Here is a 26,488-nt window from a genome sequence, read left to right on the forward strand (position 1 = left end):
ATTACAGATATGTGCTACCACGCCAAGCTTCTGTGGTGCTGTGGCTTGGACTCAGAGGGCTTTGTGAACAGTAGGTGAGCTCTCTAATAATGAGGTTCTGCCCCCAATCTCAGTGTTGTGTTTTAAAATGGGATCTGAGGAAGCCATATTGGATGATGGTCCAGAGGACCCAGTACCTGCAGAAGGAGGGGCTCCCTTCATTTCTCAATTCTTCTGGGGCTTGAATGGAGTTTGTCCTTCCTGCTTTATTTTCTCATTCCACCTTCTGCCATTGATTCTCCATCAGAAATGTGGCAGCCAGCTGCTGGCCCCAGGTGCATCACTCTTGCAGGCTCCCTTTAGGTCTTGTGCTGTGGTTCTCTGAGGCTTTGCCATATCGGTATCATCTGGAGGCAATGGGCTCTGGTTTAAGCTCCAGTTTAAGCTCTCCAGCTGTGGCCTGGACAAATTTTGTGAGCTCAGCAAGCCAATGACCGACTCCTCAAACTTCAATTCCAATTATGAAAAGGGACCAGTCAGGCTCCAAGACCTTCCCCACTCCTTCCTGGCCTGGCTGCTCTGCTCTGCTCTGTGTTTTCTGACTTTGAGGCAAGTTAATCATGTGGCATTTGTGACTTCTGTCTCTACCACCTGCTAGTGCTGTGACAGTGGGCAAGTTATTAACCCCCTTGACTCTCCATTTCCTCATCTGTGAGGTAATACTTGCCTTATGGGTCATCTAAGGATTAAGTGAGCTATGTGCAAGCCAGTCAAATGCTTAGTCTGGCAATGAGAACTGGGCAGGTACCCCAGAGAAGCTTTGCTTATGTGGGTCCCCCTCCTCCTCCACCCTTCCCTCTTCCTCCTTATCACCATCATCATCGCCATCATCATCACCATCATCATCATCACCACTATCTCATCACCATCATCACCATCATCATCACCATCATCATCAATATCTCATCACCATCATCATCTTAACCAAGAGAACATGGGGCTCCCCCCTCCCACATCCAGTGGAGGGTGAAGAGTGAGTCACCATTCTGCCTCTTCCTGAAGAAGCCAGTTCTGTTGTCTTGTGCTCAGTCCAGATGTTGCACTGTTTTACCTCTTTTACCTTTTCTTTCCTTGGGGTGTTAGCCACCCTATCTCCAGAAGCAGGAAACCCAGAGCTGTCTGCTTCCTGAGCTGTAGGCAACAGAGCAGAGGCTGACACAGTAGAGTGGGGTGCTGAACCTCTCCAGCCTGGCCCTTCTCAGGCAGCTGGCAAAGGACAGCCTGTTAGCCACGCTGCCACACTGAGCGTAGGCCATGAAACTGGGAGGGCAGCATCAGCTTCCCTGTTCCCACAGGTGGACAGGTGGGTGGAAGATCTCCCTCCACACAGCATTCTTGGGCCCCACGGCTGAAGGTTCCCGCCTCTGTCCATGTCCTTCTTTTCTGTCACCCCAAGGGCCCCAGGCTTGAAGCTCACGATCTCATGCACATCCTATCAACCACTGGAACCTCTTCTGTTATTCAGGAAGTCACCCCAGGGTTTGGGTGGAATACTGTCACAGAGGTGCCAGTGCCCCAAAGTGAAGTTTCCTCACCAGGCCAGGCTTTCCATGCTGGCTGCCCCTCTTACCTCTCACCTGCCTTTCAGGCAGATAGTGAGGGACTGCCGCCAGGATGCAGATTTCAAAGCAGGTGGGGGCCATCTGTGCCCAGGTCTGAACATCTGCCTCCACTGTGATCTGATTACACCCATCCTCTCTCCACTGGTGGGCGGTGTACCTGCTGCTCATGGTCTTCATTAAACCGAATTTTGGTTTCTATTAATGCACCCCTGGGCTGGCAGAGGGGCATCTGTATGCAAATGAGGAATGTCAGGTAAAAGAGGGGGGTGGAGGAGCAGATGCTTAGAAACCTCTGAGTGAGGTTGAGGCCGAAAGCAATACTCATTGGCAGGCACCCCCTGACCTCGCACCCTTCCCAGCCTTTAAATGCATCTCAGTGCCTGAAGTCCTGGCCTGCAGGATCCATGTGCCCTGATGTATCTATCAAGCTTCCTCAGACTGAGGATGAAGTTCTGATCCCACCTCTGCAGCCTGTAACTCTGGCCTTCATGAATCCGTGTGCTATAAATGACACTCCATTAGGCCTCTGGCTGGGGCCAGGAGGCAGTATGCAAACACACTCTTCATGAATTCTATTAGCCTCCCGAGACTGCTGTGAGGTATGCACTGTTAGAAATCCCATTCTCCAGAGAGAAAACTGAGGGAGGTTGGGAAGATTTGCCTGATATCACGAGGCTGGCCAAAGGCTGAAAATCCAGCTCCTGCCCTTTTCTGGGCCCTTCACCTCTTGGCTAACCCTAACCCTAACCCTAACCCCAACCCTAACCCTAACCCATGTCTGGCACCTGAGCCTCAGCTCAGCACTCCAATTTTGCTGCTGTTCTTTTCAGAAAGCCAGTCCTGATTTGTCATCAGGATGACATAGTCCTTTCCCTAAACTAGTGACTTTCTTAGATTTGAAAGTCAAAGCTTTGGGATCCAACCCCAGCTCTGCCACTCAGCTGCAGAGCATGGCTGTAGGCAAATGACAGTGGCTCAAAGTCTTGGTTTCCTTGTGTGAAACACAGGCGCAGCTTTGCCATGTTTTAATAGCAAGCATCCCTAGGGTCAGTGAGTCATGGGTTCAAGTCTCAGTTATGGCTGTGGGAAGCTTGTTCACCTGGGTCTGCTTCCTCACTGTTAGAAGTGGAAATCCTTGCTGATTGTTTAGCACCACAGTCACGAAGGGACAGCAGGGCAGGGTGAGGCCTGTACACCTGAATCCTCACACTGCTTGGCTTCAAAGCCCTTCCAGGCCCCTCATGACCACACAACCTTGAGGAAATTGTTTAACTTTGCTGTGCCTCAGTTTTGTAGAGATGTTTACTGTAATGCTTCATGTTGGTTGTGAGGGTTAAAAGATCCATAGAACTCTTAGCATGATGCTTGGCATTGTCACAGGGACACAGAGGGTGCTGGACAGTTCAGCTCTGTAGTATTTGAGGATTCTATGGAAGTATGACTAAGGGCCAAGGGCTATCACAAGAACTCTCCTGCTCCTCTGCCCTGAATAGTAGCCATTTCTGAAAGGCCTCACCCATCTTTAGTGGCAGGGAACAAGCCCCATAGTTCTCCTGTAGGGACTTAGATCTAAATTTTGCCCAGGTTAATGGCACCAGGCTTGGATGGGTGGCATTGCCTCCATTTCACTGAGAGCCTCAGCTTGGCTGTCTTCAGAGCAGAGAGGAGCTGCCACCTCCAGGCTCAATGTGTCTCCTTGCTCAGGGCTTCCTGTTGGCATCTCTAGGAATGTTGGAGGGCTGACCCCCTTATCCAGTGGGTCCACTATGGTGGGAATATCCATCTGGTGCAAGGGCAGTCAGAGGGCAAAAGACTCCTAGTGACACAAATAGCTCTGACTTTGCAGGAGCCCAGATTTTCCTGGGTTCTTGGGATAGCTCTGGTCTGTCCACCTAGAAGTCACAAGCCCTTCACAGGAACTGCAGAAGGAGTAGCATCACGGAGAAAGAGTGTTTCTCCTGGTTTTCTGTTGTATTTCTCCAGCAGGTTAAGGAGCTCAAAGGAATTCAAAGGACTGCCGAGGTGGCACATTCTGCTTCACCAATCAGCCAGCTATCGGCATGTGAATGTTATCCCAGAGAGGCAGTGGGGCTCCTGTGTCACAGGGCCTAGCTCAAGATACCACCATGCTGAGTGTACCCATTGTGCTTGGCTTGTTGATGGCTGGGGTAGAGTAGGGCAATGGCCCCACCCTGGAGTGCCAGGAACGGCACAGGGGGTGCAAGGAAACAGTCATACCTGCCTCTAAATCACAACCCCTTACCAGCTGGTAGAGCTTGGCAAGTTCTGAAATGTCCCTGAGCTTCAACTACCCATCTATAAAATGGGTACAGGGACAGAGGCCCCTTTCTATGGAGGATTTAACAGATCAGTATAGAAAGTGCCTGTCCAATGTTGCTGTTTGGGTCACAATGAGCTTCACAATGTCCCAGCTTCACAATGTAGATCCTCTGAGGCTTGTCTCATCTGAATAGGTAACAGAGAAAGTCAAGGCAATGATTCTTACTTTATTTTGTGGTGTGTGTGTGTGTGTGTGTGTGTGTGTGTGTTGTACAGCCCAGGCTGGTCACTGATCCCTATATAGCTTCAAGTCCTTATCTTCTTGTCTCCAGTTCATGGGATGCTGAGAACTGAACCATGGCAGGAAGAAAAATGCCCCTGGTTTTACAAATATCCAACCATCTGCAGCTGACATTCATCTGCTGGATGAGAGAATCCTTGCTATCCTTCCTCTGTGCTCCAGGTCACAAAAGTGACACAATAGTTGGCCTAGTTAGGGTTACTAGTCCTATGATGAAACACCATGACTGAAAAGCAAGTTGGGGAGGAAAGGGTTTATTTGGCTTACACATCCATTTTGTCAGAACTTTCTTAAGTTCTGAAGCAGGGCTAGAACTTGTAGGCAGAAGCTGTTGCAGAGGCCATGGAAGAATGCTGCTTACCGGCTTGTTCCTCATGGCTTGCTCATCCTGCTTTCTTATAGAACCCAGGACCACTATCCCAGGAATAGCACTACCACAATGGGCTAAGCCCTCCCCCATCAACCACTAATTAAGACAATTCTTTAGAGCCAATCTTAATGAGTCATTTTCTCAATTGGGGTTCCCTCAGATGACTCTGGCTGTATCAAGTTGACCTAAAACCAGCCAGCACAATTGACCTTTTATCAGCTTAATATACAAACACACCAATGTTAAGCCATAACCTTTCCTTTCTTGTTCATCATCCCCCCAGACCACACATGAATGTCAACATTACAATACAAACATTTCAAATTGTAAAAGTGTCACAGTCTTGAAAAATTCAGTCTCTTTTAAATCTAAAGTCTTTGTAAATTTCCAAAGTCCCTTTAAAAGTTCAAAGTCACTCACTCAGCTGTGGCCTCCAGTATAATAATAATAATAATAATAATAATAATAATAATAATAAATAAGTTAAGCACTTTCTTATTTCAAGAGGGAAGCACCGGGTCATAGTCACAAATCAGAGCAAAAGCAAACTCCAACGGTGTAAATGACTCAATGTACAATGTCTGGGATCCACTCACTATCTTTTGGGCTCCTCCAAATCGCCTAGCTCACAGGTCTGGCTCTGCCCTGTGCAACACACACAGCTTGTCCTCCAAGGCTCTGGCTGGCTCCTCTCCATGGTTGCTGTTCTTGGTGGTCCTCCTATAGTACTGTTCTCTCAAAAGCGTTGGTGTCTCTGCTGCAACTGGGCTGCATCTTCATCAGTAACCCTTCTCTTGGGCTCTCTTCAGGGTGTCAAGTCTCAATTTCTTTCCATGACCCCTTCATGCCTTCAAAATCAGTGCCTCCTGGGTAATTTTTACACTACCAAGCTTGTCTGCCAGAATAAGGTGCAACCTTTGCCACCTCTGGAACACAGTTTCTGTGTGAGGACTCTAAAGAAACACTTCCCAGATTTCGCCTCATTGATGCTAGTCTCTTTTTAGTCACTATTAATTTCTGAGCTCCAGCCAACCATCATCAATTGTCCTAGGAAAGCAAAGGATTTACGTTAGTGGTTCTGGTCTCTTGTTAATCACTGCCAGTTCTTCAGCCTGAGCTGACCAGAACCACAGCCTCTTGACTCAACATATGCAAGAGCCCCAGTAGAGTCTGTAAGTGACTCTCAGACTTCCCTCTGGAGCTCCACAAGCCAGGCCACCATTGACTGCATTTCTCTAACACTCTTATCTTACTAGCTCCCCTGGAACAGTTCACCAAGCTTTGGACACTCAATGGCTTTTCTAGCTTAAAGTTATAAAGTCATTCACAATCCTCTCCAAAACAACATGGTGAGGTCTGTCACAGGAATTTTCCAAAATCCTAGTACCAATTTCTGTTTCTAGTTAGTTACTGTGGCTATGAAGAAACCCATGACCCAAAGCAAGATAGGAAGGAAAGTGTTTATTTGGCTTATAGTTCCACATTGCAGTCCATTACTGAAGGAAGTCAGGACAGGAACTCAGGCAGGGTTGGATCCTGGATGCAGGAGCTGATGCAGAGACCACAGAGGAGTGTTGCTTCCTGGCTTGCTCCCCATGGCTTGCTCAGCCTGCTTTACAACCCAGAGCCACCAGCGCAGGGATGGCACCACCTACAATTGCCTGTGTTCTCCTCCATCAATCTCTAATTAAGAAAATGCCTTAGAGTAAATCTTAATTAGGCATTTTTTTTCAATTGAGGTTCCTTTCCTTTTGGAATATTCTAGCTTGTGTCAAGTTGACACAGAACTAGGCAGCAGAACAGTATTCTCTGAATAACTGATCTCTTTCATAGCTTTCCTTTTCCCTCTTTTATTTTAATTAGTTAATTTTTATTTTTAAGTGTGTAAGTAGGTGTGGGGCTTGCACATGCGAATGCAGATACCTAATGAGCTCAGAAGAGGGGGGTCAGATATATTGACATTTGAATTAGAGGCAGTTGTGAGCTGCCTGATGTGGGTGCTGGGAACCAAATTTGGGTCCTGTGAAAGAACAGCAAATACTCTTAGCCACTGAGCAATCTTTCTAGCCTTTCTCTTTTAATGTTAAGGAATGTATATGGTTTACAAGTTTGGACAGACTCCTGCTCTGAGCTCCTGTCCATAGATAATCTATTATTATTATTATTATTACTATTACTATTATTATTATTAACAAGTTCTCAATACACAGCTCTGAACTCTGAGTCTTTCTGCTTCAGTCTCCAAGTGCTGGGATCATAGGCATGAACCACCATGTTTAGCCAGAGTTTCAGTGTGGTAAGATTAAAAGTTTCCTGAGATTGTTGGCATGGCTATGCGAATATATTTAACACTACTAAAACAAACACTTAAAATGATTAAGACAGCAAATTTTATCATACACCGCAATGTGAAGATTGTATAAGCCAGACATGGTGGTGCCCAACTATAATCACAACACTCAGGAGGTTGAGGCAGAGGAGGATCATGAGTTTGGGGTCAGCCTGGTCTACACATGGAGATGCAATCTCAAAACAAAGCCAACATAGAGCAGAGCAGAAACAAAATGAGAGAGAGAGAGAGAGGCAGAGAAAGACAGAGAGAAAGACAGAGACAGAGACAGAAACAGACAGACAGACAGAGACAGAGACAGAGACAGAGAATGAATGAATACTGGGAACTCTGTACTCAGTAACATCTCCCCAAATCCCTGTCTCTCCAGACTCTGGCAACCTCAGGTCTGCTTTCTGTTGCTGTGCTCCTGGTCACTATAGGTACCCTACATGGCTGAAATGGAGGAGCAGTGGCCTTGTGTGGCCAGCTTATTTCACTTAGCATGAAGTCTTAAAGTTTCACGCACATTTGGTGCATTAGAATTTACTTCCCTTTTAAAGGCAAGGATACACCCCTGAGTATCACTTCCTCAATTTCTTAGTGCTCAGCCATTAATGGACACTAGGATGGCTTCCAACTTGACTGTTGGAGTCATATGGTGTGAATGTGGCTGCATCTATGCCTGTTTGAGTCCCTGCTTTCAGTTTCTTCCTGTGTGTGTCCAAGACCCTCTGGACACACATGATAATTCTATCTTTTGTTGTTTTTTTTTTTTTTTTTGAAGACACATCATTTTGTTTCCAGCCCTGAACTCAGACATTGCAGGAGCATCAGACATCATAAATCTTTGATTACTGATAGTGAGTTGGGGGGCCCAACAATCCCTTTCTGTCCCTTATGGGAGTTGGTAGCTCAGCTAGTCCAAAATCCAGTGTCTTGGGGTCTTGTACTTAGAAGATGGCCCAGGTAACAACCCACTGGTGTTTTATACCTGGTAGAAGCAGGGGGCTATACTAGTTTCTCTTCACTGACAACTTGACTGCTGTAGAATGACCCTGTGACTTTATCTAGTCACCCTGTAGAATGACATCTCTGGCTTTATCTAGGAGGAAGTTTTCAAAAAGATCTAACTGAGGAGGGCAGAGCCACCCTGAATGGCCACCATCCCAGACACTGAGGTCCTGGACTGAATCAAAGGAGAAAGAGGGGGCAGCTTAGATCCAGCCTTCACCTCTCTGCTTCCTGACAGCAGACACAGTGTACCCCAGCCAGGCTTCCCCACTGTGCGTCCCCACTTACGGTCGTCTGACCTGTGCACCTGTGAACCCAAACACACCTTCCCGAAGCTGCTTCTGTTAGGTATCTTGTCTCAGCAACAGAAAAAGTAGCTAATTCAGGAGCACCAGAGTCCAGGGACACCCTGAAAGTCATAAAGCTGCCCGGTCACACACAGCCTAGTGTGCTCCTGGTCCCCAGGGCCCAGAATCCTTTCCTGCTTCTGAAGGTAGGGTCCTCCTTTCTGGCCTGAGGAGCCTTGCATGCTGATAGGGTATCTGGGGACAGGTGTGCAGGCCATTTGAAAAGAGCTCAAGTGTCTTTTCTGTGTCCTCCCCCCTGGGAGAGGCAGTTGGCCCGTGGGGGCTTGTAGCTTTGCTCTCTTCCTCAGTCCCTGGTGCACACTGTCAGCCCCTGAATCTGAGAAGCCAACACATCATAGCTTTCCTAATTCCATGAGGCGGCCCAAGGCCTTGGCAACTAAGAACCATTCTGAAGATGAACGAGAACCCTGGGCCCAGACTGACTCTGTTTCAGTCTCACCGTGTGTGGGCGGAGATGCCATGACATCTACACTCAGGACCCTCCCCCAGAAGCAGCACTGTTGGAGACCCAGTACCTCAGCCTTCCAGCTCTTGGCACACTCTGTGCCATTCGGGTCAACCTGTCACTCCAAGGCCCATTAAGAATGTATAAGTGCTATATATGAGAGTGACCAAAAGATGCTGGGTCTGTGATAAACCTCCTCACTTAGTGCCCCTTCTGCCCTAGCTGGGCAGCCCCGTGGAAACATTGGTGGTGGCCGCCATCACTTATTCATTACAGAGCACTTAGGCAGCTGCTCCCAGGTTCTGCTCAGAATAGATTTTTTCCCCCTCCCATGTTCTCACGTCTAGAGCCTTCTCCTACCCCAGGCTTCTCCTTCCTACCTTGATCTGTTCTGAATGGCTGTATGCCGAGCGGCGGCTGTCAGCAAACAGGCCCACTATATTCACACAGAGATGTGGGGCTGAGATCATTGTTACATGAAGAAGAGACCCTGTGTAGCCTTCCTGCCTCTGGGATCTGTGTTGAGAGCCAGCTGGCCAGCTCTGGCCGAGCATGGGTCAGTGACAAGGTGGATGGCCCCACTACAGGATGGATGATGGAGAAGACAGGAATGGTTTGGGATTCTGGATTGAGCTGTGTTTGTTGCTGGCTGTGTGGCCTTGGACAAGGCACCCCGTTTCTCTGAGCCTCAGTGGCTGAGAGTCACATGCTCACACTGAAAGTCAAAACTAGGCTAACCATCTGCTTTGCAAGGCTCTCAGCATCATCATGGTAGAGTGGGGCTGGGGAGCTTCCACCATTGGTGGCTACTGTTTTACCATTGTTAGAGCATATTCATTCTCACAGAAAAACTCAAGAGCTGGAACTTTAAGAATGGAGGTCTGACGCCCTACTCTAGATTCCAGGAAATCCCCGCCCTCACACCCCAGGAGCCCTTCCTAGAGGGAACAGCCTCTCTTTCCCACCCTGTCATTTTGTCAGGAACCCCCTGGGCAATCTTGTCTAGCTCCCCAAAGCTCAGAGACAGAAAGGGGCTGATCCAAAGTCACAGAGCCATCAGTGGAGGAGTGTAGGTCTCTGCTGGCTGCTTGTCCACATTGCTTGGCCTAACAAGGGGACATAATAAGGGCTGTGGCACAGTGGAGGACCTGCAGGCATGATGTCACAGTGGAGGACTCAAAGTCATGGCACAGTGGACGACCTGCAGCTGTTTTGGCTTCCCTTGATAGACATAGAAGAGCTCATAATGTTTCTAGTTTTGGGAGATCTGTAGATTATAGTAGTAAGGAAAGAACAGATAGGAGAGACAGAGGAGACTGTGAAAGCAAAGAAAGCTAGATCACCCAAGGGACAAAGACAACTCTGTCCTTGACCTATGGCCAGGACCGTGCTCGAGAACTGCTGAGGTTTGGTTATTTAGGTTGAAGTGACATAGTTTTCTCACCATCTGGAGAATCAGGGCTTCGCAGACCCAGTGCTGGCCCTTTTCTCTGGATGAGAGCCCCCCCACTCCCAAGGCTTGGTGAGGTTATGTGGGATTCTTGAAGCACATCACTTTGATGTTTGTGAACCCAGCTCAGCTTTCTCTGAATAACACGTGATCTGGGGGATGCGTACAAGCAGTCCCACCTTCTGGCCTCTGCCTCTCTGCCAGTGGCCACATTGGAAACACCAGGCTCGAATGGTGACATCAGGCTTGTCACATTGTCACACCATCATCACCCTCAGGCTGCATCAGCAGCTGCCCTAATGAATAATTCATGGGGCCCTGTTTACCCTTCCCTTCCTAGATGCTCAGGGCTTTCAAATTCACTACAGCCCCTCCCAGGTCCAGCTGCCCTGGCCTCTTCACCCATGGCTCTGATTTGGCCATCAGAAATCCACCTTGGGGCTGGGTCCTGTATTGGCTATAAATTATTTAGGTCTCATCCAGCTAAAGCCAACGTAGACATGTGGCTGTGGGGAGAGTCTGGGCTATAGGGTCTGGGTCATGAGGGACACTCATAGAAATCAAGTGTGGGACAACACTATCTCTGTCTGCACCTCTATCTCTGTTGAACCCCACATCCTATTGGATGCATCATCACCTGCTACTGTGAGCCCCATGGACTCACATAGACTGCCTCATTAGGACTCCAGAAACTGGCCTCAAGAACACCTGCACATAGTATCCAGGGAGGTGCTGGTTGAGTACTGATTACCAGACCTCTATCAACTAGAAATGGAGTTCACCCAGTCCTTCTGGGGGCCGTGTACAGGTCTCTGGAGCCAGACAACACAGGCTAGGTCAGGCCTGGATCTGGGCTCTGCTACTCTCCAGCCCAGGCACCTTGGAGTGTCACTGAACCCCTGGTGCTGCCAAAAGGTGGTTCGTGGGTAGAGCTCTGCCTGCTTAGTTAGGCACCGCCTCTGTAGCTCCCGCTGGCCTCTAATCCAGGATGCACCCCGCCTCTTGAGTGATGAGATCACAGCTGCGCACTACGAAGTTGTGGTGGTTTGAATGAGAACGTGTGTCCAAATACTTGGTCCCTAGTTGGTGGCTCTGTTAAGGTAGGTTAGGAGGTGTGGCGTCACATCATTTCCAGTGTGAGCTCTCAATTGCAGCTCCAGCCACAATGCCCTCAGCCCTACCATCTCAGATGCTAGCCCTCTGAGACCACATGCCCAAATAAACTTTTTTTTCTGTAAATCTCCTTGGTCCATCATGTTTTATCACAGCAAAAGAAAAGCCACTAATACATACATCTAGCTCCGGAGAGCTTTTATCTTTGAGGGCAGGTGTGTGTGTGTGTGTGTGTGTGTGTGTGTGTGTGTGTACGCCTGTTCCTGCATGTGTGTGCACAAGCATGTATAATGTCAACTATCTTCCTCAATTCTTCTCTACCTTTCCAGGTTTCTCACTGAACCTGGAGCTCACCAGTTCAACTATGCTGAGTGGCTAGCAAGTCTGAGGACTCTCCTATTTCTGGTGTATACTGGTGAGCCTGGCTTTTTACATAAGGTTTGGGGATTCAACTCAGTCCTTGGGCTTATATAACTTGCACTAAGCCATTTATCCAACCCTATTTTGTAAGCCTTCTTGTTTTGTTTATTTGTTTTATTTTATTTTTGTTTGTTTATTTTTTTATTTTATTTTTTTTTTTGAGACAGAGTCTCAATAAGCCAGGCTGGCCTCAAATTCAGTATGTATCTGAGGCTGGCCTTGAACTCCTGATCTTTCTGCTTCTACCGCCTGAGTGTTGGGGTGAGAAGCCTGTGGCAATAAGCTTGTCTTATCCTGTGAGCTTTAAAATATTATTTTAAATTATGCATACTTGTTTGCCTCAGTGGGGTCTATGTGCATGAGAGTCCAGATACCTTCAAAAACTAGAGGTGCTGGCTCCCTCTGGAGCTAGAGTTACAGGTGGTTATTAGCCACCAATATGGTTGCTAGGAACTGAGCTTACATCCTCCTGAAGACAAGTAACTGCTGGGCCACCACTTCAGCCCTTCTGTGAGATTTTAAAGAGAGATTCTTGGCTGTACTTTTCTCAGTTGGACTCTTGAGAACCAGCATTGAGGGAGCTTTTAGTAGGTGCTTGGTAGATGCTGGTGGAGTGAGTAAACAAGTGAACAAGTGAAGAGCCGCTCTCCAGAGAAGCAGTGGGTGATTTAAGGAGAGGCAAGGAGTCATCTCCATATTACTAGGGTGTTCCATAGGCTCATGCTTCACCAGCATCCTAATAGCAGGGATAGATGATTTGGTAAGGAAGATGCCTCGAAAGCTTCCTGCCTTCTCCTTAAGCCACATGACATAGAGGAGGTGGTAGAGCTCATGCTCCTGGATGGTGGTGACAGTGATAACAGTGTATACAATGACACCAATAAAGGGCCGTGTCCTTGGTCAGAGATGGAGTTAGGTAAAGTAGAAATAGCAGGCTCACTGGTCTAGCCTGCCACACGTTGCACTCCTCTGTAGTAGGCAATGATGGTCTTTTCCTTGTGCTTCTGGTATTGGCAAGAAGCCTGCACATGGCACGGTAAAGGGGCTCCAGTTCCATGTTAACTGATTTTAGTTCCCAGGCATTCAGGCAGTTTGGGCACCTGCCTCCTCCCAGCCCAGTATACAAACTTCTCAGTGTGCTCTGATCCAATTCCTCTAGCTTAAACCTTGTGCTGGGTCTTAGTTTTTCCAGCCATAGAAATTGGCTATATGAGTTGTGCTTCCTTTTCCTTGTTGTGCAGTGACTTCTTCTGTGTTGAAATAGTCCATCCTGGAGCTAGGATGGTTAAGATGTAGGAAGTAGGCAACTCACAAGTCTCAAGAAGTGTCTGAAACTTACGAGATTACTCAGAGTTACATAAGCCATTAGAAATACTGGGGAGAGGAGACCCTCTGATCTGTTGAACTGCCATGCTGGGAGCTCCAGGGTTGCAGCTTTCATGAGCCATCACCTATGCTTTTGTGATTGCCCTTTTAGTGATGCAGATGTCTGTGGTTTGCTCAAGCTGTAAGCAACCCCAAGAGACACATCGGTTGATCAAGTTGGACTTCTACTAAATCATTATTTTCTTGTTGATGCCCTATCTGGGTTAAGTAGACACTTGTTCATTTCATACAGTTCTGAACAATTATGGAGACTGCTATTGTCAGAGGGCAGGTGGAACAGGCTGCCTCATTGGAGCCCTGTGTTCTGGCTTCTGGAATCCATTATCACAGAGTACCACACCTAGTTGTACAGCACTGATAAGTTATTTGGATCTTTCTGTTGCTGTCAGAAAGACAGCTTCCAAGATCCAAGACCAGGTGGTGCTGGTCTTTTTTTGGAGGTGCTAATTAATAATTTAACTTCATATAATGATAATTTTATCTCATTGCAGTTCGTGGGATTTATGATTATATCATCCATCCGGCACCGGGTGCTCCACGAGGAGTGCATCTCCTGCTGTCTGCTGAACATGCTGCTGGGAGAAGTTCTCCAGGGGAGAGGATCTCCGTGAACCACACGGGTGAAGATGGTCTGCTGACCTTGTGTTCTTGAAGACCTCCCATAGGTGGGACTGGACAGGGTTCTAGAATTGCTTGGGTTCTCCTGTGTGCTCCTGTGATCTTTTGGTGCATGTAAGCTGTGGAAATGGGTTTGGTGGTGGGGGTGGGGGGCTTGGTATCCTAGACTCACATGGTAGAAAGAGCCTCAATAGTTTCACAGCTAGCTAAATGTCTTCTCTTGAAGACAGAGAAACCTGGGTTTCAAGACAGAGAGAGACTAGTGCAGGGCTCAACAGCATTTAATAACAGCGTTCAGTCTGAACCCAGGTCTCCCACTCTCCTGAGTCACAGCCTCTCAGGACAGTTGGCTTCAGCTGACCCATCCTCCATCCTCACCCCTGAACATAGAGACTGGCACATGATGGGAAGTGGTCCGACAGCTAAGGGACGAGCCAGCAGTCTCATTTCTCTGCTGAAGGCAGCATACAGATAATAAGCCTAAATGGGGGCAGGGTGTGGCAGAGAGACCATTGGGCACATGCAAGCCCTCCTTCAGTTTTCTTGTCTCTTCATCAGGCAGTGACATTAGTGCCTCTGTTGTCCAGAAATGTTCCAGTTTCAGCAACTGAGAAAAGGCAGCTGTAACCAGAGGAAAAGGAAAGCATGAAGACTTACCTGCAGAGATGGAGGAAGAACATTCCAGATAAAGTCTCAAAAGAGGAATGTTCCAGGCTTAAAGCTATGGGACTTCTGGGAGGGAGCCATGGACTGGAGGGCTATCTTGACTTTGTCTTTGACCTTGAAAGCCTTTGAAACCAAGATGGACTCAATTACATGGGTGAGACCCTTTGCATCCAGGCATTTACATTCCTTCTCTTGCATGTGAGGGAGGGTCCAGCAGAGGGTATCAGACAAGCGTCTGTATACAGAATCAGTGAAGGGCTCTGGGGTCCTCTCTGACTGCTGCCTCCTTCTTTCTGTTCCCTTGGACTCTCCCTTTGCCCAGGCCTCAGGTTGGCCTTCATCCATGCTAATGCAAAGCTAATGTTGAAGAGCAGATTGCCTGTGGCATGTGAGTGTTCAGGGGCCCTCTTGACAGCTTGAGAAACCCTCCAGCCACACTGGGCAGCTTGTTCTCTAAGCTGGATGTCCCCCCAGCAATAGAGCTTGTCACTTCTCATTAAGGCTGATGCCGGTAGCACCTGCCAGGGAGCTGTTGGGGCAGGACTGGTCATGTTCTTTTTCAGAGCCCCTAGAGAAGAAAGCAACTCAGGGGTAGAGTTCCTGAGGACCTGAGAGGCTTTACCCATTCTGGATGCCCTGGGCTGCTGCTTGGAGCACAAGATCTCACAAGGATCTCTTTGCTCAGAACCATGTGGAGAAGCTATCTATCTTTCAGCCACTCAGGGTCTGCATTCAGGTAAACCTCAACCACGGCACACACTTTTTTCCTTGGAACCTTGAACTAATTCAAAGCCTTTGGAAGGTCATAGCAGAAAATTCCTTAATAATTAGCAAATGTGGAAGGCTTCTTAAATCATTAATTTTGTTTGTCTTAAAAATTGTCCAAATAAGTGGGTGCTGGGAATTGAAGCAAGGTTTGCAAGTGCTCCTAACTGTCCAGTCATCTGAGAAAAGGCAGCTGTAACCAGAGGCAAAGGAAAGCATGAGGACTTACCTGCAGAGATGGAGGAAGAACATTCCAGATAAAGTCTCGAAAGAGGAATGTTCCAGGCTTAAAGCTATGGGACTTCTGGGAGGGAGCCATGTGTGTGTCTGTCTGTCTGTCCATGTCTCTGTGTCTGTGTGTGTAATATATTTGTGTGTCTGTATGTATCTGTGTGCATTTGTGTATGTGATGTATGTGAGTATATATATGCCACAGCAGGTATATGGAGGTTGTAGGAATAACCTTGAATGTTGGTCCTTGCCTTTACACCTTGTTTGAGACACTCTCTTGTTTGCTTCTGTGTACACCAGGCTAGCTGGTGTTCAAACTTCTAGGGGTACGCCTGCCCTGATTTCCACCTTGTCATACAGACATTGGCTGTACCTGACTTTATGTGGGTTCTGGAGATCCAAACTCAGGTTCTTCTGCTGTGTGCCAAGCACTTCATCCACTGGGCCATTTCCCCAGCCCAGGACCACACACTTCAGATGCCATATTTTCCTCCCCATTTGTTTTCCTACCTCTGACTAATGTGCATATAAATGCTAACTTTTGACTTGTCAAATGTATAAGTTATCTGGCAACTTTGTGATGTGGTGAGCGAAGATTTTTATGTTTCCCACTCTATTTCTGACCATGGTCATCTTACAGTCATGTTATATTGGTTTTAGTCAAATGTAGAACATTGTAATAAATATAGAAATGTGGCTGACTTACTGGACAGAAATTGGCTAGGCTTTTTCCTTCTTCTAGATCTTTCCATGTGACATGACAAACACAGGCAGCGCACATCAGCTGTCCATTGTTCTCCTGAAGCTCTTGAGTTCCTTTCCAAGTAGGGAAATGTGACTTCATTGGTTTCTTTGGGTTAAGACAATTAAGAGCTTGCCTGGCTGAACTTCTCCCTGCTCCTATAAAGAACTGGACAGTCTGTGGATTACATGTTGGGCAAAAATAAAAGACAGGAGGGTCATTTTATCAGAATGTAGTACAGATAAGAAATAACTGTAGCCATCACCCATCCATCCATCCATCCATCCTTCAATCTATCCATCCATTTATCCATCTATCACCATTCAGCCATCATTTATCCAATCATCCATCTATCTTCCATCAATCATCCACCCATCTATCCATCCATCCATTCATCCATCCATGCCTATGTCAATCCATCTATCTATCCATCCATCATCCATCTATTTATCCATCCATCCATCCATCTATTCATGCATGCATCCATGCATGCATCATTCATCCATCCATCTATGTATGTATATATATACATACATGCATACATATATACACACACATATATATACATGTGTATATGTATATATATAAAACATATATGTATATATATAAAATCTTTAACACAAAGAAAAACCACACTCTTTCTCTCTTACTACTTCCACCTTTGCTTTCAGGACAACACTTTAAAAATATTTTTTTTCAAATCTTTATGTGCATGTTTGCATGCCTGAGTATGTAATTCTGTATGGACAATAACTCCCAGAATGTAGTACAGGTAAGAAACAACTAGCCACCATCCATCTAGTCATCATCCAGGCTAAGAAGTCCCACTTCACTGTCATTTAGTATCCACTTAAAGTCTTACAACCATATTCTTTTTCCTGAAACCTGTTTTCCTCCACTTCCGGAAGCTTTCAGGATCTTCTTTCTGTCCACATGTTCTAAAATTTATCAGTATGTCTTAGCCTGGATCTAATTTTTAATCTGAGATCTTGATGGCTTCTTTAGCTTCTAGGGCTGGGATGTTTACATGGTTGTGCCTTCTCCTGCTCCCCTGCTCCTCTTCTTCCCAATCGTCTTCTCTTCCTGCTATTTCTTTTCCTCTTCTTTAATTCCCTTTTATTTTCTGTGTTAAATGAGCACCGGTTCAAAGACTGATACTTGCAAGAGTTAACCATGCTTGCAATTATGTTGCATAACAAACCAATCTAAAACGTGCTAACTTAAAATGTGATTGATGATCTCTTGGATCAATGGTTCACTGTGGAGATGGCAGGACAGCAAATGACGAAGCCCAGTTACACATGAACTGCAATTCTCAGTCACAATATAACCTCTGACCTCCATTGACCCCAAACACATCTGAAGGCAGAAAGTGAAGGGCTGCTTTAGTGGGAGGCGCTGCAAGGTCCCATGGCACAATGTTTGGGTAGTGAAATGAGTCAATAATTGAGACAATTATTTGAGATTTCTTTTTGATAGAGGCTCTTGCTATGCAGTCCAGAACTCACCGTACAGAGCATAGTATAACCCACTCAGGCTGTACGTGGTGTCTGCATTGCTTTAGCTTGGGAGTTGGGGGTAGACCACTTAGGTCCATAGCTTCTGGCTCCAACAGTGTGACTATACTTTTGTTTCCCTTTTTGTCCTTCAAGGTAGTTGTCTGAAAAATAGAGACAAAGTAGTAACTTAAAATAGGGGACAGAGTAGTAACTTACTTCATTGAGTCGCTGGGAACAATAAAGTAGTAGAAAGTACCCAGAGGCGTCGCTGGCATTCAGCCTCGGTCACTTCAAATAAACTTCAGTGGAGTTGAGAATCTTCCTGTTCTCTGGCGAAGGAGGGCTATGGAAAGCTGACTTTGACGTGGTGTGCTGGGTGGGGACCTTGCTCCCTCACTGGAAGATCCTCTTGGTATAGTTTAAGCTCTCCCATTCAGTGACACCCCACGTGTGGTGCAGTTGGCAGCGAGTTGTTCTGACAGCTGCATGTCTGAGGCTACCACAAGACTCCTGCTCAGGCCATATCCTGCTCCCAGCTCCGGGCACAGCCCTCACCTCCTGTTCCTGGTGTCTTCATGGCTGGAGCCCCTGTGGTTCACTGTCATTAGGGCAGCTGTGAGAGTTAACACCATCTTGAGAGAGCCTCTGGGGTCAAAGGTAGTTTTTTTCTGTTAGTGTGTAAAGCGGGGAGAGCAGATCTGCTGAGCTGAAGCCTGTGGAGCCTGGGGACCCCAATACTCTCTCATCCAGGACTCCCTCTGAGATACTGGCTGATGGGCACTCAGCTGGAGAAATGGCTTTGATGGCTCTCTGATGATGAAGCCCAGACTGAGTGAGAACAGTGCTGGGAATTGGCCTCTGAGCCCAGCCCAAAGCCCTTGCCACCACAGTTTGTGGACTCTGAGTAGTCAATGTGCTGACTGATCTCCACTCCATGGGTCTCAAAAAAAAAAAAGTTAGGTATGAAGACTCCAATCCCTCCCTCCAGACTCCTGGGTCTGCTTTCCCAGTTGCCATCTTGACATTCTATTTCCATCCTGCCACCTCAGGGGATAATGACAGGGGGCACATAATTGCTACCTGCTGCGTAAAGTGCTTCTACCTTTTTCCTTGTCCTAAAATGTTCTCTTCCCACCGCTTGGCTGCTGCAGGCCTCTCACCTAAGCTCCTACAAGCTTCGTTGGGGATGCCAGGGTCCCAGGCAGCAGAACCACTGCCTGCTCCCCTCCCCTCCTCTCCTGTGATTTTAACAGCTTCCTACGCTGTAGCCTCTCACTGACAGCCCATTCTCTTGTTTTTCTCTCTCCAGAGCAAAATTCAGTCTTCTCAAGTTCAGCACAAATGCCATCTTAACAAGTAAGTCCATCTTTGAGCAAGTGACCTGATCTCTGGAGTCTTGTTTGTTCGTCTGTGAAATGGACATCGTGGGCCCTGCCTAACTGGGCTTTGGGGAAGAACAGATACGCTAACTCGGGGTTAGCAAAGCATTGGGAACACACGGTGATTCAGTAAGTGCTGGCTGTTATCATTGTGTGTGCACCCATTGTGAAATGCCCCATTTTTGTCTTTTGGTATGTATCTAATTTCTCCGCTGGATGGGTAGGCCTCAGCTCTGACAGCACATTAGAATTGCCTGGGGGGGCTTTTGAAAGCCACGGACTTTGAGCCCCACTCCAGATCCACCGACTGTGAATCTCAGGGGTCGGGCTCAGGCATGGGGATTTTCAGAGTCTGTCCAGGTTGTGGATTTGTGTGTGTGTGTCTTCATATGGGTGTGTAATGCATGTGTGTCACTATGTGTGTTAGTTTTGTGTGTGTTCGTATGAGTGTGTGTGTTAATATGGATGTGTGTAAATGCGTATATGTGCATGAATATGTGTTAATATGTGTGTGAGTGTGTGTGGTAGATCAGAGGGTGATATTGGTTGTCATTTTTTTTTTATCACTCTCCCAGGCTTTGGATTCTGACAGATCACCCAGGAAACATAGGGCTGGACCACACGTTGCCTGAGAGCCAACATCAGATGCTGGGCACTTTCCCAGCATGTAATCCTGGTATCCCATAGTGGGGTCCAGAAGAGCTAGAGCACTAGTTCACATTAAAGTACGTGTAGCTTGTAACCTACAAAGTGTTTTCATCTTTGAAATCCCATCATCTTACTATCTCACGGATGCCACCTTGGGCAGATGAGAAGAATGGCTCAGAGCCATGATGGCTGCCCAAACTCTCACAGTCTGAGAGCTGCACAGTGTCTCCAGACACTTACCCTCCTGACCGTTGAACAGCTTCAGAGCGAGCTGGGGGATGACTCAGTCAGCAAAGTGCCTGCTGTTCGGGCTCGAGGACCTAAGTAATACCAGAACTCACGTAAAGAAGTGGAACACCTCTAAATTTACATCTCTGTGCCCACAGATTAGCACGGATCTCGGACCTCACCTGAGAAGGTTCCTGCAGTGAACCGTGGTTAATGAGACACTCAGCTGAACAAAGTTCAGGAAATAAATGTCTGTGGACGTAATCTCTATCACTCCTCTCCTCCCAAGGTTCAGAGACCAAAGGGTGGGAAGATTCTCAGAGCTAGAGGTTAGGGGCACAGGAGTGAAATATTATCTTCTGGACATGGAAGAACCACTGTACTAATGAGGTCACAGGAGCCACGGTTACTTGCTGAAGACCTGCAGAAGATGAGATCAATCAACACTCCAGATCACGAAGAGTGGCTCATGAGCTCCTGCCTGAGGTGCTGTGGGCAGTTGATGGCTTTCAGGAGAGTCAGTTTTCTTTAACAGTGTGGCCCCTGGTAAATCACCCATACTCCAGTTGATGGCCTTACCCTCATAAGTACATGGGGAGCACAAATTGGACTTTGTGTGCTATTAAAAACATGCACAAAGTTGGTAGGAGTGGGCCTGGGAGGGGTGGAGTTGGATGGGAGAGTGTAAATATGATCAAATACATTAAATGCATGTATGGGATTCTCAAAGAATATTTTTAATTATATATATATATATATATATATATATATATATATTACAATTTATTCACTTTGTATCCCAGTTGTAGCTCCCTCACTTGTCTCCTCCCGGTACCACCCTCCCCACCTCTCTCTCCCCTATCCCTCTCCCCTAGTCCACTTCTAGGGAAAGTCCCTCTTCCCTGACTGTGTGACCCTAGCCTATCAGGTCCCATCAGGACTGCCTGTATCCTCTTCCTCTGTGGGTTGGCTAGGTGGCCCCATCAGGGAGAAGTCATCAAGGAGCAGCCAACCGAGTTCATGTCAGAGACTGTCTCTTCTTCCCCAACTAGGGGACTGAGCTGTCTATGGGCTACATCTGGACAGGGGTCTATGTCCCCTCTCTGTATAGTCTTTGGCTGATAATTCAGTCTCTGTAGTCCCCAACTGTTTTGGTTTTGTTAGTCTCCTTGTGGGGCTTCTGTCTCCTCCTTGTCTTTCTATTCCCCCTTCTTCCAAAGGACTCCCCGTGCTCTGTCCAAAGTTTGGCTGTGAGTCTCTGTATCTGCTTGATCCCCTGCTGAGTGGAGTCTTTTAAAGGAGAGGTGGTAGGCGCCTGTCCTGTTCTCTCTCTTCTACCACTTCTGATGTCTATCCTGTTTCCCCTTCTGAATGAGAATTAAGTATCCTCCCTAGGATCCTCCTTCTTGCTTAGCTTCTTTAGGTCTGTAGATTGAGTATGTTTATGCTATATTATATGGCTAACATCCACTTACTGGTGAGTATATACCATGTATGTCTTTCTGCTTCTGGGTTACCTCACTCAGGATGATCTTTTCTATTCCATCCATTGCCTGCAAATCTCATGATTTCCTTGTTTGTAATAGCTGAGTAATATTCCTTTGTGTAAATGTACCACAATTTCTGTATTAATTCTTTCTGTATTTCATTCATTTTAGGTTGTTTCCAGATTTTGGCCATTATGAATAAAGCTGATATGAACATAGTTGAGCAAATGTCTTTGTTGTATGATGGAGCATCTTTTGTGTATATGCCCAGGAATGGTATAGCTGGGTCTTGAGGTAGCACTAATCCTACTTTTCTGAGAAAACACCAGATTGATTTCCCAGTGTTTGTACAAGTTTACATTCCCACCAGCAATGGAGGAGGGTTCCCCTTTCTCCACATCCTATCCAGCATGTGTTGTCACTTGAGTTTTTAGTCTTAGCCATTCTGATGGGTGTACGACAGAATCTCAGAGTCATTTTGATTTGCATTTCCCTGGTAACTAAGGACAGAGAACATGTCTTTAAGTGTTTCTATGCCATTTGATATTTCTCTGTTGAGAATTCTTTGTTTAAGTCAGTACCCCCATTTCTTAATTGGATTATTTGGTTTGTTGGTGTTTAATTTCCTGAGTTGTTTATATATTCTGGATATTAGTCCTCTGTTAGACATAGGGTTGATGAAGATATTTTCCCAGTCTGTAGGCTGTCATTTTGTTCTGCCCAAAGAATACTTTTAAAATTAAAAATACCAAAGCACCCACCAGAACAAAATATAAATTAAAAAATAAATAAATAAATGACCACCCCCGGGCATGTTGGTGCATATCTGTAGTTCCAGTCAGTACTGGTGAGGCTAAGACAAGTAGCCTCATCAGTAGGGTTCAGCCTGACCTACTTGACAAGTTCCAGATCAAAAAAGACCCTGTCTCAAAATAAATGTTGACAACCCCGTGGAACAACACCAAAGGTCGTCCTCTGACCTCCACACACACTGTACGCATGTACATGTACACAAACATACCCATACACACAGACCATCATCATCACCATCTCTATGTGAGACTCAGAGCAATACTCTGCAGAAACAAGGCCAGAGAAATGGAAACTCCCACTGAAAGTTTGGCTTCAGGGAAGAGATGGGAGGCGACATGCAGGCATGCACATGTCATGTGCACATACATGCATGTGCTGTTATATGCTGATGCATGTATGAGCATGCCTGAGTGTGTCTAGTACTGCCTGTCTAGGGAATTCAGGGCCACATGTGTGCCTGGCAGGTGCTGTGCACTCAGCGTGGTCAGCGCTGGTTGCTGTGCTAAGTGTGTGCACTGGGTGTGCCATGCTGTGGCTTGTAAGTTCCTTTGCCCCTCAGAGCCTACTCGTGCCACCGGGAGGCTTACTGGGGTTGGCAGTCTCAGGACCCAGTGGCAGCTTCTTTCCAGAAAGAGGTAAAGAGCCCTCCCTCTCGTCATGCCAGAGCCTGTCCCCTCCCTGCCCCATGCAGCCCCCCTCCCCCTGGCTCACTGCCCCCTTCTCAGTGGCATCTTGCCAGAGAAGAGGAAGCAGGCAGTGTGTGGATGCTGCTATCCCCACCACTACCTTTTGCCTGCTGTGCCTGCCTTTCTGCCAGACTCACGGCTGCAGGAAATTTCCCTGGGCACCTTGACTCCCGACCACGTGTTAATTGCTTAGTCTCCAGTCTCCGCACCTACTTCCGAACTGGAGGTCAGGGTCACCTTGCCACAGAACTTTAATCTGGTCCATAAAGTGGGAGAGATAAGCAGCCAGGAAGCAGGTGGTGTGGCCATTACATGGATAACACTTGCTATAAAGGGCTGCAACACCCAGATAAAGCCCACATGACTCCCCTTCACTCTTCTATCCCTGCATCTAAGTGCATAGACGACTTGCTATGGTGTGGAGTATAGCTGCTCCCTAAAGCCAGAGTGTTAAAGGACTTGACCCTAGCTGGGGACCCTAGAAGAAAGTGTTGAGACCATTGTGAGTATGTCCCTAAGTGGGATTATGGAGCTGCAGCCTCATCCTCTCTTCTGTTTGTCTGGCCATGAGGCAAGTCAGGTGCTCTTGTCGGGTTTTGCTGTCTTTTTCCTCAGAGGTGGAGACATAATGGGTCCACCAATCATGAAGCCAAACCTTCAAAGCCACGAGGAAGAAGAATCCTTCTGTTAGTTAAGTGTCTCAGGTATATGCTGCAGTGATGGAAACTGACCACAGACCTCATTTCAGGGTTGGAGGTCCTTGAAAAGAGGTGAAGATAATGTACCTCATGGCACAGAGGCCTGTAGGTGATGCTGCAAGCCTGTTTAAGGCCTGGGAAGGCTGTTCCAGGGGAGCAGGAGACATGGTGGTCCAGAGGAGCAGAGGTTTACTGGGTAGAGGCAGATGAATGGCCAAGGTACACCAGGCTCTCTCCATTTGCTCCCATTAGGGATGGAAGCTCTGTTCCCTGCCTTGAGTGTGTCTGTCCTCTTTCCTATGTTCTTCTCCACATCCCATTCTTTCCTGCTGCTCTTCTCTTTTGGAATTTTGATCATGGGTTTCATGGCTTCTTGCAGCATCCTTCACAATTCTCTTAAGGTGCTGAGGATACACCAAAGCCCATCTGTCTTTAAAGGGCACAAACATCTTAGGTTCTTATTCTGACCCTGTAACTCTGAAGCTTTGTGTGTTTCTGGGCAAGCTGTCACTATCCTCTGTGTTTTAGTTTATTTTACTCATTAACAACCAGAGCTATTGAAGTACTCAGTGCTCCATTAATGGGCATTGCAGTGGGGCTCCAGGTCTCCTTTGGGTGTGGACCTTAACCTTGGACCATTCATAGTAAAGGAGCATCCTCAAAAGGAGACTCAGGGGTCATGGGAAACATAGTAGAGTGTGCTAGCTGATTTTAACTGGTAATTTTGCACAACCTAGATCATCTAGGAAAAGAGTGTTCATAAGGAAGTATCTGGAGGAGGTTGGCTATAGGCATGTCTGGGATGGGTTGTCTGGATTGCAAAATCGACATAGGAAGACTCAGTCAGTTGTGGGTGGTGCCATTCCCCACCCAGGGAGTCCTAAACAGTTTAAGAGAGGAGAAAGCTACCTAACAGTAGCAATCAAGCAGGCAGCATGGGTATTTCCTTTTTCTCTGCTCTTAACTGTGGGTGTGACATGACTACCTGCCTGAGTCCCTGCCTTGATTTCCCCAAAATGATAAGTTCTAACCTAGAATTGTCAGACAAGTAAAGCCTTTCCTCTTTGTTGAATATTGTCAGAATATCTTGTCACTGTAACAGAAATAAAACTAGAACATAGCAATGGGCCCATGGAGAGGAGAGGTAGCTTGTAAATCTCCATCTTTAAGAACAAGCCAGTGAAGGGAGCATTAGGAGAACTGAGACAAGGCTTATCATGGGGACCTCCTGTGCAGGGACCACCAGGCTAGCACAGCATCTACCAGACTGTACATTCCTGGGGGCATGTCTATTTTTTTCCCCACAGTTTTTTGTTTGTTTGTTTGTTTGTTTCTTGCTGATGCATAGAGAGTGTTTGTTCAAGAAATGGAGACTGTCATGATGAAGAAGGTATCAAGTTGCTTAGATAGAAAATCAGGTGATGGAGCCCATGAAAGGAAGGAGAGCCATTAGAGGAAAATGACAAACTGGGATGAGGCAGTGCTATGCAGTAGTGACAAATAAGCCCCGGCTCTCCATCTTAGAGACTAGCACAAGCGAGGTTATTTCTCATTTCACAGCCCATCTCTCCATGGATTGCTAGGGCAATGTGGTCACTCATGCATGTGGATGGATGAAGCAGTCTCTGTCTCCATCACTGCCCGCTGATGTGTTAGGCAGAAGAGAACTTTGAAGCTCTCTCACTACCAGCCAGAAAGTAACATATCACTCACATCCCATGTGCTGCCACTAGCTACAAGTCTACTTTGGCTCATAAGTCACTGGCTGAAACTACTCACATGGTACCCCTAAAAGCAAGAGGACTAGGATGTGCAATTGCACCATGTACCTAGAAGACAAAGAGATGGACATACTTGATGAGGGAGCAGATGAAGACATAGCCACAGGGGGCTGAGGTGGGAGGAGCAGGCTGACCACACCAGACCTTCATTGACTCATGTTCCAGAGCACCAAACCTGCAGCTCGTGTTCCTTTAAGACTATGAGTCGTGACTAGCTCTCAGAGCTCGTGGCACTCTACAAATAGAGTGGCAACCGTATGCCAGGCTGTGCTAAGCACAAGGGCTGTAGAACAGGTCCAGTCATAGATGAGAGGCACCAAAGCATGGGACAGCATGGGGCCAGTGGAGGAGGGAGGCAGTATGATCTGAAGCTGGATCTGGTAGTAGCTGGTTCAGAGTAATGGCTGCCTGGTGCTGGCCACTGGCTAGGGCAATGCATATGGCTCCTGGTTTCTGCAGCTACCTGTGCCCATGCCCCTCCAAGGTTAGGAGCTCTTGTTAAGGAGCCCGTCCACAAGGAGAGCCAACAACTCCCTTGAAATCTTAAGTGCTTCTTTCTGACTGCACTTTAGCAGCTGTTAACCTGGTGATATTACGCTGACCTTGTTCTGAGATCCCCAGTCCAGAGGGTGGGAGGATGTTCATGTAGGTATGATTTTTATTTGAGGGGGGGGACCTCTTTATTACCAGACAGACAGTTTGCTTTGGGATATTTGGCTTAAATCAGGAACATCAGAGGGCTTGGTGATATTATATTCTGAGTCCGTGCCAAAAGTAACACTATCAGGGAGACGTGATCTATGCACATCTGCTTGAGACATAACCTCCCAAAGGACTGCAGTTATTTGTTGAAGGTCTGATCTTTTCCTGGACCCATTGGCCTGGGAATAGAGTCCCAGGACTTACCGAGATCACTCTGGCTTCCTCTATGTCCTTTTCTTTCACGTCCACCTGTACTCCAACTGGCCAGTTCTGACTCAATGCCTTCACATGTATTGTTTCCTCCCCCCTGGGTGCCATGCCAATCCCTCTTGCTTGTGACCCTGTCTGTACCATCTTCTACTCTGCAAGTGAGTATCCATTCAGACACTCCCTCGCTGTCCTTTCATGGTTTCCTTTAAGCTAGGCCTCCCCGTGGAAACTTCTCTCGCAGTCCTCATCACACTGAAT

General features: G+C 47.0%; 1 long non-coding RNA gene across 2 annotated transcripts; it reads left to right on the top strand.

Annotated features, from left to right (window-relative positions):
- The first annotated feature begins 11,595 nt into the window (after positions 1–11,595).
- LOC132655190 (uncharacterized) lies at positions 11,596–21,573 on the top strand. 2 transcript variants are annotated; one of them, XR_009592870.1, is made up of 6 exons: positions 11,596–11,686; positions 13,569–13,742; positions 14,254–14,515; positions 14,925–15,097; positions 18,908–19,106; positions 19,553–21,573. It is a non-coding gene; the product is annotated as an uncharacterized LOC132655190 (long non-coding RNA). The 2 variants fall into 2 exon arrangements; XR_009592871.1 differs by having other exon boundaries at positions 18,908–18,954.
- Positions 21,574–26,488: the final 4,915 nt, after the last annotated feature.

The sequence above is a fragment of the Meriones unguiculatus genome, chromosome 7 (genome assembly GCF_030254825.1).
Source record: "Meriones unguiculatus strain TT.TT164.6M chromosome 7, Bangor_MerUng_6.1, whole genome shotgun sequence".
NCBI classification, from domain to species: Eukaryota; Metazoa; Chordata; class Mammalia; order Rodentia; family Muridae; genus Meriones; species Meriones unguiculatus.